This window comes from Pongo pygmaeus, chromosome 14 (assembly GCF_028885625.2).
Source record: "Pongo pygmaeus isolate AG05252 chromosome 14, NHGRI_mPonPyg2-v2.0_pri, whole genome shotgun sequence".
NCBI classification, from domain to species: Eukaryota; Metazoa; Chordata; class Mammalia; order Primates; family Hominidae; genus Pongo; species Pongo pygmaeus.
In genome coordinates this window covers 48,761,831-48,775,054 of record NC_072387.2, presented here as the reverse complement: position 1 = coordinate 48,775,054, position 13,224 = coordinate 48,761,831, and the positions used below count along the sequence as shown (strand labels likewise).

Here is a 13,224-nt window from a genome sequence, read left to right as displayed (position 1 = left end):
AGATATTGGTGCAGCCAAAGTGAAAAACAACATCTAAGTCTCCATCTTTCCTGTCATTTTCTGTCCTCTTTCTAGCCTCTCCCTGCCTACCTTTCCGTGTGAACAAGTGCACACCTATCTTGTTTGAGGCAGATAATTTATTATCATAGGCAAGGGATATTAGAGTGATAAGAAATGATGTCACCTTGGGCCGGGTGCAGTGGCTCATGCCTGTAATCCCAGAACTTCGGGAGGCCGAGGTGGGTGGATCACCTGAGGTCAAGGGTTCAAGACCAGCCTGGCCAACATGGTGAAATCCTGTCTGTACTAAAAATACAAAAATTAGCTGGGTGTGGTAGCAGGCAACTGAAATCCCAGTGACTCGGGAGGCTGAGGCAGGAGAATCACTTGAACCCGGGAGGTGGAGGTTGCAGTGACCCAAGATGGTGCCACTGTAGTCTAGCCTGGGCAAGAGAGCAAGACTCTGTGTCAAAAAAAAAAAAAAAAAAAAACAAAAAAGAATAAAACAAGAAAAAGAAAAAAAAAAGAAATGATGTCACCCTTTAGCTTAAAGTTTAATTCTATATAGTGCTAAGTGCATGACATGTCAGGGAGGAAAAAAATGTATAATTTACTCAAATCCTGATTAAATGAAATAAGTGAAATGCATAGGTGTATTCTGTAAGCGGTTATCCTGTTCACACTATTGAATTACTAGTTAATTCTAAGGGATATATAGATCCCTTTGAATTAAGAAAGAGGATGAGAACAACAGAAAGCCAGGAAAAAGAAATATTTAAGAAAGAGTAGAAGGCTTGCAACTGCCCGCCTGAGGAAGTGAAATCTAAGGAGTCATTAAAAAAGATTAATGTTATTAATAAAATATAATACATTCATATAGAGTTTTAAAGTGTATAATTTTGTTTACATGTATCATCTCATTAGACCTTCACAGTAACCCTACACGGTAAGCGTTATTATCTCAAGTTTGCATATGAAGAAATGGATTTTAGTCCTGTGATATGTCTCTTTGACCTCTGCACATACGAAATTTCATTGTACATGATGTAGAGAAATATGCCAACCTGAAAAATTTATCAGCTACCATTTTATTACAAGATGTCAGACTATACCCCTAATAAACTTAATACCATTTGGTGGTAGCTTACCAATTAGGGTCAGAATCAGTCAATGTTACCCTGGAGCTGACAGAAAACAAAATGATTTTCTTTGAAATGAGGAGTGTGCTCTTTGCTCATATGGGCAATAATGTTGGCATGACCATGGTCATGAAATATGTATTCAGCTTAAAGTCTGCACAAAGCAAAGGATGCTAAACATTCTAATCCAGATGTCTGTTTCCCTCTCTGCTTTGTAGTGTATATCCATGCCAAATAGACACAGAGCTGGAAGGGGCGTGATTTGAAATGCTCTGGGTTGGTTACAGGTGAGTGAGAATGAAATCTTGTCTACTTTCAGCTCTCTGTCCAGCTGGTGTGTCACCAGCTAGAAATCATCCAGAAGTATGAGCTGTGTGATCTCAGGAAAGAGATTAGGCAACAACTCTCTTTTGTTTCAAATAAAGGCATGAAAAATGAAAAGGTATTACAAATATAACACAACTTTTATCAAGTTAGCTATTCATCTGTTTAGCTAAGAAAATATCACTGTGCCATGCTCTGAGGGCACACAGATAGAGATTGCACAGTTCTCATCCTTGAGGAGCCCACGACCTAATGGAGCAGATAAATAGGCAAACAAAAGCAATGCAAGAAGAATGTCTACGAGAGTGTGGAAGCGAGAGTGATGACCCGTTTGAAGGGATGGGGAAGCCTCCTAGAGCAGGGGATGCTGGAGGGTTCCGAAGCTCGTTTTAGTTAGTGGAGAGTAGGAAAATTATTCCAGGCAAAAGGAATAGTGTAGGCAAAAGCACAGGAACAGGGGTCTGGATGATTTGTTAAAATGGGCAGTGATTCATAAAACATGTGGAAAAATCCAAATTAAATTGGAGGAGAATACACATAAAAATAAAGAGAATTTCTAATAAGATGCTTCCATACTCAAAAGCTTACCTCACGTGCCTCACTCTGGGGAGCACAGCTCTGGAGCAATGTGTCTCCAACTTTAATGATGTGCATAAAATTTAAATAGGAATCTTATTTAAATGCAAAGTCTGATTAAGTAGATCTGAGGTGGGGCCTGAGATTGTGTATTTCTAACATGCTCCCAGGTGATGCTGATGCTGCTGGTCTGTAGACTGATCTGCAGCTATGGATAGCAAGTGGAAGAAGGGCAGGTGATAAGCCCAGCAACCCCTTCGAGGCCAGTGGGGTATGTGTGTATGCATTGCCATGAGCTAGATTTGATGCTTTTGGGCAATGGGCAGCAACCAGTTTTGTTTTGTTTTTGAGACAGTGTCTCACTCTGTTGCCCAGGCTGGAGTGCAGTGGCATGCTCTCAGGTCACTGCAACCTCCACCTCCTAGGATCAAGTGATCCTTCCACCTCAGCCTCCTGAGTAGCTGGGACTACAGGCATGCACCATCACCCCAGCTAATTTTTTTGTATTTTTAGTAGAGACAGGGTTTCTCTGTGTTGCCCAGGCTGGTCTTGAACTCTTGGGCTCAAGCAATGCACCTGCCTTGGCCTCTCAAAGTACTAGGATTACATGTGTGAGCCACCATGCCTGGCCAATCAATGTTTTCAAACAGAGCAGGGACAAGATCGTATCTGTGTCTGGTGAAAATGTGAAGAATGGCCGGGAGTGGTGGCACAAGACTCAAGGGTGTTGTCAGTAATCTTGGGGCTAATACTGGGGGCCTGAACATCACCAATGACAGCAAGCAAGAGAGGAGAGAGTGGATTCAAGAGATACTCAGGAGTTAAGATAGAACATTATCGTTGTCTGGGTTGGGGGGTTGTGAGCAGAGGCAGAAGGAGGAGGAGAGAATGACTTCTTTTTTTTTTTTTCAGATGGAGTTTTGCTCTTTTTGCCCAGGCTGGAGTTCAGTGGCACGATCTTGGCTCACTGCAACCTCTGCTTCCCGGATTCAAGTGATTCTCCTGCCTCAGCCTCTCGTGTAGCTGGGATTACAGGTGTGTGCCACCACGCCCGGCTAATTTTGTATTTTTAGTAGAGACGGGGTTTCACCATGTTGGCCAGGGTGGTCTCGAAATCCCAACCTCAGGTGATCTGACTGCCTCAGCCTCCCAAAGTGCTGGGATTACAGGCGTGAGCCACTATGCCCGGCGGAAGAGGATGATTTCTAATGATCCGTCGTGGAAGAGTGAGGTTTGGTGCTGCCATGATGAGGTATATCACGCAGAAAAGGGAATCAGTTATGTGAAGAATGGAAAGGAGCCTATGTGTCATGCAAGCCGAGCTCAGAAGGCAGTTATGATTGGGAACCAAGGTCCAGGAGATCTGGACACAAACCTGGGATGTACAGATACCACCACACTATGCAAAGAAAGAACAAGAAAGCAGAGAAATGAATGCAGGATTCAATAAGAGATGGTCTAGGGAGTAGGAAGAGATCAGCAGACAGTGTTATAGCACGTAGAAGTTAAGTGCTTCAAGAATTAGGTAATGTCCATGTCAAACACTGCAGAATGGTCACGTATGGATGAGGATGGATTTAGCATTTAAGTGTTCAAGATGACTTTAGTGAAATGAGTTTCAGAAGCATTGGGGATGAGGGCCATGTATTAATGGGTTAAGGAGAGTATGGTAGGCAGAATACGCCCCACCCCTCAAAGATGTGCCTGCCCTAATCCTTGGAGCCTGTGAATATGTTATCTTACACAGCAAAAGAGGCTGCACAGTTGCGACTAAGGGCACAGATTTTGACATGGGGAGACTATCCTGGGTTATCTGGGTGGGCCCAATTTAATCACAAGAGTCTTTGTAAGTCAAAGAGCCAGCAGAAAGAGTGTCAGAGAGATATGATATTGGAGATGGAGGAAGAGGGCCATAGGCCAAGGAAATGTGGTGGCCTCTAGATGCAGAGAACAGTTCTCAGTTTATAGGCAGGAAGAAAATAGAGACTTCAGTCCTACCAGTGCAGGGAATTCTGCTAACCACCTGAATGAGTAGGAAGTACAGTCTCTTCTGGGACCTTCAGAATGGAGCGCGGCCTGTCAACACCTAGACGTTAGTTGGCTGCGATGCATACCAGACTTCTGATCTACAGAACTGTAAGATAATAAACTTGTATTTATTTTAAATACGAAGTTTGTAGTGATTTGTTACAGCAGCCATAGGAAAATAACACAGAGCCATTAAGACTTAAGAGTAATGACAACAATGACAACAATGAAAATGTCAACTACTCTTTCAAGATGTCTGATGGTTGAAAACATAAGATTTTGATACCTGGAAATATGTTAACAGGAAAACCTTTGGAGTCATTTTCTTTGGAGTGGGAGTTGGGATGGTTTGCTGCAGACACCCAGATGTTTGATGCTATGTCCTTTTATCTTCACCTGCATGAGGCCGCTTGACATATAAGTAATGCTATTTACTGCAGGGAATATCGTACAACTCCCCAGATCCCACGTTTGCAATTTATTTATTTATATATTGACTTTATATCCTAGAGCAATTTTAGATTCATAGTCAAATTGAGCAGACAGTACAAGGATATCCCATATATCCCATTCCCCTCCACACCACCTCCCCCACTGTCACTATCCTGCACCAGAGGGTACATTTGCTACAGCAGAACCTATACTGACACGTCATTATCATCCGAACCCCACAGTTTACATTAGGGTTCATTTTTGGTGTAATACATTTTTTAACCTAAAAATAGAGAGGTCCCATCAGCAACCTTTCATTGCTCGATTTCCTTCTTCACTGATCTCACTGCAGTCGTCATTACATAGCCCGTTGGAGCCCACACCATGGCTTCATATGAGTGTGCACGTGCAGTCAAAGGCACCCTTAATGCTTGCTGCTCTGCGTCCTTCGATGTCTCCTGCTCAGCAGTCCAGCTATTACAGTAAGTGCTTAATGTGTGCTCCAGCATTATTGTGGTATCATTTGGATGGTTGCATGCTGGGCCACGCAAGTCAGAGGCAGCAAATGCATTAAAGGCTCATCGTTATCAGCTTGCTGAGGATGCAGTTGATGGAATGGTGGTAAACCTCAGATGTTCTGCTGAGGCACAATCCTATTTGTGCTCTTTCCTCACCCTGTCCCTTCTCCTTATGTTCTGTCCCTCATAAAGGCTGTTTATCTATTGTTTCATGCAAATGTGTGGCCTGGCTGCTTTTCTAGTCTTGCCCACCTGCTGGGATCGTAGGAATATGAACTGGTGAAGACATTGTTATTGGCTTTCAAATGAAAAAGGGTTTGGGGGCACTGTAGTAATGGGTCAAGGGTGTTTTTAAACATCTTCAGAAATAGTTATGTACATTTCAATGTACTTTAAAATTCCTGTGAGTATTGCAATTGTTCCAACTGAACTCATTTGGTGCAAGAAGCAAGACCTACATGTATTTAATATATACTAAATATGCCCTAAGTATAGATTCCAATGGCACACCACTGATTTCTTAACACTGGTAAAGGTCTATAAATCAAAGCAAGTGCTTCCTTTACTTTTTCTGCATCCATTTATATCTTTCTTTTTCGTCTGTTGTATGAAACTATTATTATTTAGCATTTCTTTATGCTCAGCCTTCAATCCAATTATTGGACACATTACAGGGTGCTGGGCACTGGACTAATACAACTACTAGCAGTAACAATTTTAATTATGATGATAATGATCATTGGCCCGGTTCTGTCTCTCAGGTGCTCTGTGGGACTGAGCAGGTATCCATGGACACATGCATGCTTTTATGGGCACACCCATGCTCTCCTTTCCCACAGAGAGGCACAGAGCTGAGCATATTGCTTCAGACCCAGAAGAATCTCCTCCATCCCAATTGGGTACAATTGTGAAGGAAATGTGTTGGAGGAAGTCACCTTCTGTGAGCTGCTTATCCATCAAGTTGCACTCTGTGTGGGTGTGTATCCTTCCTATCTTGGCTGTCTTAGGTCTCCATATCCTAGGCAGTGGGTCAGTCTTTCTTACCATGCACATTTGGGCAATAGAGGTACTGGACAATATAGGTAAATTCACAACTAATTCTCTCCCTGCATTTGCTCCGGATCTGTAGACCAAATCCTACTTACCCATGGCCCTGCAAACTTGTCTTTTTCCTGTCAACACTAACACACCACACCTTGTTTCTCCTCACCTTCTCGGAATTCCTTGATGGCTTTCTGATATTTGAGGCTTGACAAAATTTATTCCTGCATTGATTCAGCAGCTAGGATTTATTAACTACTGTGAAACAGAAATTTTGCCAGGCAATGAAGATACTTAGTTGAGTAAGACAATGCTTCTGTATTCAAGAAGACTACCTGTGACCTATTTTTAACATATGTTTCCCTGAGTTTGGGGCATTCGACTGGTATGTACTAAATATCTTATTGGATGGTTCATCCTGGAGGAACGGCTGATGGAGGCTGGAGTCAAGCTAGGTGTCTGGGCTCATGTCTACCTTCTTCTGAGTATCAGAGGGCAGACTCTGATGTTCTCAGAGACAGATGTTCTCAGAGTCTTCGGCTGGAGGAAATGCCCTTGTTCATGCCATCTGTTGACCTGTAGGTACCATGTAGACCTCTCTGAGGGCCTAAGTCTCATCAGGAGATCTGATGGACACCTGAATCTCAGAAAAACTGACCTATGGCACTGTTGTGATGCATAGGTATAGGCACATCTTGAAACATACCCGTAAATGTTTCAAGTTGGAATATTTTCAAAATTACAAGCTTCTATATAGTTTGTATATATGCATTGTAATCCATTTGTACAGTACCTAATTCAATGCTAGCACTTACTAATTTGGATAATTGTACTGATATAAATAATTCCTCTCTTTATTGTATGTAACACTGTGTCAGTGATATAAAAGCTATGTGTATATTATATATATACATACATATATATAATATACAGATGTATTGAAATAACTTTTCTATTTGTAAACTTAATGGAATTATTGTAGAATGTCATTCCCAAGGGAAGGAAGAAATATGTGTGAGCACTTTCAGGGTAGCTTGCCTGCATCTGAGCAGTTGTAGATACTTTGGTTGTATAATCGGTGATGAAGAAGAAAGAGGGAAGTTGCAGAGGAAAGAAGCCTGGAGATGTTCAGGATGGCTTTTTGAGTTTTCATTGGAGTTGATTGTGCTAGGGCTTGGTTTCAGGGATCTGTGGGTGAATGCTGAGAGGGGTGGGTGCAATTGCTTAGGCACAAATATCTGAACAGGTCAGATATGGATGAGTGGTTCATGGGAGGAAATATTATCTGCTTTCTTTTCATTATGCTTCATGCTAGGCAGGGCAATGATGATTGGTTTTCATTCAGCTTGTGCTCCAAGAGTACCTCAGAAAATGGGGAGCCATTTTCCCCAGTTTTGGTTTTTAGAGGTTGATATCCCCAACTGGCTATGGTTGGCTGGCAGCCTTTAGCTTCAGTGCAGCCACAGATGATTTCACGTCCTCTGTACATTCGTGGGCAGGAAGCTGCCCCTTTTACTTCCAGTGGACACAGAGCACTTCAGCCATGGGCATCCATAACTACTTCCTCCTGGATCTGAGGCTTTCTTGGCTCTGAACGCTTCCTGGGTTTGCTGACCTCACCCCTTTGAGGAGGAGGATTGGCCCGGCTGCTGAAAACATACATGTAATTGAAGGAATTCTATTAAGAAAAAGGAAAAGAAAAAAAAAACACAAACAACAAACTCAACCAGATACATCTTCCATGGCCATTGTTCAATGCTGGCAATCTGTGGTTCGGTGCCATGGCAGGGAAGGAAGAGTGACTGTGAGAGGCATTTCCTCACTGAAGATTATAAAGAGCGGGTGAGGCTGGAAGTGGGCGAGCGGAAATGGAGAACAGTGTCTCCCTCCAAATAGGGTGATTTGGAGGGAGTTGATTTGAGGGAAATATGTGACAATGGGAGCCCAACAACTAGAAATCTTGAAACAAAATGAAACAAACACCATTATCAGCACCTAACCAGCCAGGAGCTTCCATAGAATCCAAGGGTTCCACCCCTTATTACGCAGTAATTAGCCAGACCCATGGATCTTCCGCAGTGTTTGAGCATCCTCACTCAGTGATACATTCTAGTCAACATTCCTCAGGCTGGAAAACTTTTCTCATGTCTCACTTGAATCTCACCTGCTGCAGCTGAAGTTCATTTCTCCTTGCTCTGTTCCGGTGGACATGGAAAAGAACCAGTCACCGTTTTCTCCTTAAGAATCCTGCGGACATGTGATGAGTTAAAAACACATTTTCCCCCCGCCCACCCCTACTTAGCTGTTCAGAACTCTTTGAATCGGTAAATTCTGGAGAAACTCTGTTAAATCTTTATGCTCAGGGGAACAAGATCCAGTTACCAAGCAAAATTAAAGTGCAGCAACAACACCCCTGTTCTGGTTTGTCAAGGAAAACCCTTTGCCTGGACTCTCGATTTCCAAACAGAATGCAGCACAGTTTAAAGAGTATTTTGTTTTCCTTTTCTGGAACCCATTGTGTGTCACGTCAGAGACAATGAGCTGCTCATACAGCTGCAGTTGTCCAAGTATTAAACTTCCCATACAGGTCCATGTTAGCTTGGAAGACAGTAAAACCGCTGGGTGAAGTGTGTGTGTCCCCATGTGTGTGTCTGAGTGTGTGTAGACAGGGGTGCCCGGGGCAGAGGGCTGACTATGCCGTTTTCCAGCTCGAAGCATTCATGGCCTCTTTCTTTCAGGCTCAGGAGGCTGTCCCCACAGCAACACTCACACACTGTGGAACTGAATAATCGTTGGCAAGATCTAGGGGACAGTAAGCCAGATTGGGCGGGGAGAGCATTCCATTATTATAACACAATGCCATAATAGGATACAAAATCCTTTTCATATTAATTCTTATACAACAGGAATCTTAAATCTTGACTTTTACAGTGAAAGGGGAGGTAAAATGCAGCCAGCTCTTTGTTGTATTTTTGTAACTAAAGTTATCTCACTCACCTTGGGGGGCTGTGTGGGCCTTAGCTGCCTGCACTCTGCTCCCTCAGCGTCTAGCAAGGCTTGCGTTTCTCCCAAGGAGAAGCATGGAGCTCATTCACCAGGCTCGGCACCTTCTCTCAGAGTCCTTCTCTGCGTGCGGGTGCTGCTCTTGGGAAACCACCCCTCCCAGAAGGCTGTGCTCATTCTTCTTGCCCCATGACCAGAGTGCCTTTGAGTGTGGAGCCAGACTATAACCAGGTCTCCTCCGAGGACTTAGGCTTGCAGCGCCTGCAAAGCTGATGGGGACCACATTGGTCTCTGAGTGACCTCCAGCCCCCACCCACCCGCCCCTGAGGTGATGGCGAGATGCTCACTGCCAGGGCTGTGGAGGACAGGAAGCCCTCCTTCCCGGACCACTCTTCCTGAGCCTGGCAGAGCCCAGCATGTCCCTTGTCCATGTTGTTGATAGGCCAACTCACAGACCGGGCATGGACACTGGGACCCAAAAGCCTGAATGCTATTTCTAACTTGGCTGTGTCCCTGGGCTTTGGTTTCCTACCACAGAGCCTGGGTGGAGAAGTCACTGGGCAGAGGCTCAGCTAGGCAGCTGACTTGGGGTGGATACTGGGAGACATGGGGATTTCACTTCATAAAAGTGTAGAAAATGAGTTTAGCAGTCTTTGTGACCTCGTCCATCTAACTCCAATCTCTGACTCTGGCCATGGTAGGGATTAAATATATTCAAATAAACCCCTACAAACTCTGTAGCATTTCAATATGTCTTTGATAGGAATTTAAACTCTTATCCTGAATTCATTCTTGTACTTATTCTTGGAGCATACATTTATTTAGAATATTTCAAGAGAGCCCTTCCTAAAAATCTCTATAAACTTTAAGTGCAAATAAGCTGTCTTTGCCAAGCCTCCAGCCCCCCGTGAGATCAATTCCTTCTCAAGTACCCTGCAAGTTTGGGGCTGCCCAGGCAATATTTCAAACCTGTTTAATAACACCTTGTGGGGAAATGATGACACGTTTTCTTATTTTCCATTAGTTTTCTATTTGTTCTTTGAATGAAAGAGACTCCATATATAAATGTGATTATTGTTCTCTGAATTTCCTCTGTGCAAGTTGGGTACCAGAATCTCCTGGGTTGTTTAAACAGGATTCAGGCTTGAATTTCAACAGCCAATATCAACGAAGAAAAGCAATAAAATCCATGAAAAATTAACATTGCTAAAGAGTATCACAGGCCCCCCAGGGCTACAACTCTGAGGGTCATCAGTAAGTGACCACAATTTAATGAAGTGGCGCTCCCTCTGATTAGGAAGAAGTGGGCCTGGCATCTTCTACAGCATAAATACCGTGTTTCTGAGCATGCCAAGCCAATGCTTTCAGCGTCTGAATTTTCTCCCAGCCGGAGCTGGCAGTGGACAGCAGAGGACATTCCACTGAAATCGGGCCATCGGGAGCTGAAGACAAAGGCCGCTGATTCAAGTGCACCAAATTGGAGTTTCTCTAATCAAATATATTAAACCCACCATCATTCTTGATTGTTTTAATGGGAAGAAAGGGCAGCTGTGGCCTTCATTTTCTAAGCATTTTATTTAGTGCCGTGGGGGTTGGAGGAAGGGGAGGGGAGGGAAAAGTGGGTGGGAAGGGAAGAGAGGTAGAGATGGCTAAGAAAGCTACAGGAAGCTAATGTCTTTTGTCTTAAAAGTAAAATGATTTTGCATGCTGTTCAGATCCACACAGAGAGTTCCCAGAGCTGTTACTCACTAAGAAAAACTTGAGATAAGCAGTTGATAAAGCACTTTTTCATAGGAGTAGAAAAGCAGCCCCAGACCGGGGCTTGGAATACTCGGGCAAAGAAATCCTGGTGACTAGCATTAAATGGATCTGCTTCACTAGTTACATGGGAGCCTGCTCAGTGGAGCATTCCCCCCACCTAGCCCCACATATATTTATGCTTTATATAAAAGGATTTAATTTTCAAGACACTTGCAGGAACTTATCTCCACTCCTTTTATAATCTTCCAGGCTAAGAGCAGAATTCACAAAAGGCTTTTTTCACCATTTGAACAATAGGATTTGAAACTCTAGTTAAGAAACTGATGTCCCAACTTTTTTTTTTTTTTTTAAATAGTTTAACAGATGGTCCAAGGGTGATGTTTCCTGGCCAGAGTGCAGTACCACATACAGTGTCTTGGTATGCACCTCCAGCTTCAAAGCCGAGCTTGGGCACGTGATGTCACTTCCTCCAGCTGCTGAGTTGATAACAGGATGAACCTGCACAAGATAGGAACCAGACACTCCACTGTGTAATTAATTATTTCACTCCACTGTAAGGCAGGAGACTTAGGTAGACACTGTTTTAGTACTTGGAGCTTAAATGCACTTTGTAAAGGAACAAAGGTCTGGGAGCTGTGGTGTGGGGCTCCCGGGCTCACAGGCTCACACAAGCTAACGTGAGTCATCTGGAGAAAGGGCTTTGGAAGCTGGTGCCTGTTACAGCCTGAAGCCAGCCTGTTTCTGAGCTGGAACGTGAAAGGCAGCTGGCTGTGTCAAAGGGGCAGAGAATAAAGCCGCAGTGTAAAATGAAGACACAATTCAGCAAAGAGAAGATGCTATTAAAATGGTTTCTGCTCCTCCAGCTTCTTTTGGAGGGCCCCCTTTTGGAAACAAATCATTCTGTTCTTTAAAAAAAGGAGGTGGAGGTTCCTTTCAGAAAAATGTTATTGGACTCTTTCTAAATGTCCCTATTTGAAGGGAATTAAAGGGAACGGCATAAGGCAGCGTCTATATACTCAGGGGCCATTGTAGCAAGTGACACAATGCCGGCTAAATGAAGCCCTCTATCCTTTGGAGGAAGTCTAATAACTCAATCAATCAGCTCCAGTCTCCAGGCATCCATGGTGGGCCGCCAGCCCCTCCAGGGAGGGTCCTTCCTTTGCCACGAGACAGCTGGGCGAGGAAGGCTTTGGGAGAGGAAGAAATTGCCAGTGCATTCCTCCCCACACTCCCTCCCTGCTCCCTCTCTCACACAATGCCCTTTTGTCCCTATGACCCCCATCCCTTAGCATGGCTTGAGCTGGCCTGGAGGCAATTGCCAGGGAGCAGCTCAGCTCCCAGCATCTTCTTCTTGCAGCAGCTCTGTGGGACGGGCCTCCTCCACAGCCCTGGAGTTGTGTCAGGAACTCTGGGGAGGCATCAACTTTTCTCAGCTTGCTCTGGTCTGGAGGGTGCTGAGGATGGCTGTCACTTTTCATCTATGGATAGTGCCTGGGGCACGGCTGGGTTAGGGGTGGGGGTGAGGGTGGAGAGGACACCAGGCAAGCGATTTAGAGACTGAGTGGCAGCCAAATTTGGTGATGAATTTAGCTACATCACCAAATTTACTGAGTAAGCCTTAGGCAAGTAACCTAACCTCTGCTGTAGCACATTCTTCTCTGCAAAATTAGAGGCTGGTGGAGTTAACAGCCAAGGTCTCTTTCTGGTCCAGTGCTGTGAACCTCTTTTTGGTAACTGAGGAGATAGGATAGGAAACATCGTGGGCTTCTGAGTCAGACGGGTCCTCAGTTTGTATTCTGCCTTCACCACCTGTGGTTTTGTGCAAGGTATAAAGCTTCTGTTTCTCTTTTGAAAAAATATTGGGTTAAGTCGTATCTACCATACAAAGATGAGTAAGTTTTATGACCCGAATTAAAAGACAGAATCTGGGATGATGCCCAACACACAGTACATCCTTCTAAACATCAGCTTTCCTTGTAACCCATTTGACATTGAATGTCAAACAACTACTTAATAAAAATCCACATTAGTTAAAGAGGCTTGAAATTTGAAAACAAATTATATAGCACTTCTATGTCATAGGTTACAGTTCCTAGACATTTCAATATCAGAGACAAGTAAAGTTGGAAAAACAACAACAACAACAAATCAATCAGGACTGGTAGCAAGGTAGAATTGCCAGCTTTTAAAATTTTGGCCAAGTAAGTTTGTTAAAGCAAAAGTCTCATCTGCTCTCATTAACCTTTCAAAAACGAGGTCACAATGACTAATCAATCTTCACCAGGGATGGACACTTGTCCTAATTAAACAGACATATGTAGGTCACACATGTATTCTTATTATACATCCAATGCATACGAACGTTGTCCTTCCATTCCCTGCTATTTACAATTCACTGTGGG

At 43.7% G+C, this 13,224-nt stretch overlaps 1 long non-coding RNA gene across 1 annotated transcript; it reads left to right on the top strand.

Moving 5' to 3' along the window:
* The first annotated feature begins 1,357 nt into the window (after positions 1-1,357).
* On the top strand, positions 1,358-4,205 carry LOC134738055 (uncharacterized). Its single transcript, XR_010123548.1, has 2 exons — positions 1,358-1,426; positions 2,952-4,205. It is a non-coding gene; the product is annotated as an uncharacterized LOC134738055 (long non-coding RNA).
* The last annotated feature ends 9,019 nt before the right edge of the window (positions 4,206-13,224 follow it).